The sequence below is a fragment of the Chrysochloris asiatica genome, unplaced genomic scaffold (genome assembly GCF_000296735.1).
Source record: "Chrysochloris asiatica unplaced genomic scaffold, ChrAsi1.0 scaffold00109, whole genome shotgun sequence".
Taxonomy (NCBI): domain Eukaryota; kingdom Metazoa; phylum Chordata; class Mammalia; order Afrosoricida; family Chrysochloridae; genus Chrysochloris; species Chrysochloris asiatica.
Genome location: NW_006408627.1, coordinates 8,569,568 through 8,570,092, shown reverse-complemented (window position 1 = coordinate 8,570,092; position 525 = coordinate 8,569,568).

Sequence of the window (525 nt, the reverse complement as noted above, 5' to 3'; positions counted from 1 at the left end):
TCCCTAAAGATTTACAGCCTCGGAAACCCTGTACAGGGTAGCTATGAGTCAGAACCGAGTCCACGGCACATAACAACAATAACAGCTGGCACTGTAGGGTAAACATTGAACCGTTTAACCATAAGGTCAGCAATTCAAACTCACTAGCCACTTTGTGGATGAAAGATACAGCTTTCTGCTCTCAAAGATATGTTGCCTTGGAAACCAAGTATAAGGTTGCCTGTGAGTCGCGACAGTGACTACATGACTATAAGACGGGCATTGTTTTTGTCATTATGTGCCGTCTGACTCATAGGCTATCCTGTACAGGGTTTCCGAGACTATAAATCTGTATGGCAGCAGAAAGCCTCATCTTTTTTTCCGCGGAACAGCTGGTAGTTTCGAACTGCTGACAGTGAGATTAGCAGCCTGATTCGTAACCACTACGCTACCAGAGTCATTAGTGGATGCTAAGTGAAAGATCGGCGGTTTAAACACACTAGCGACTCTGCAGGAGGATTTGTTGTTGTTGTGTGCCAGGGAGTG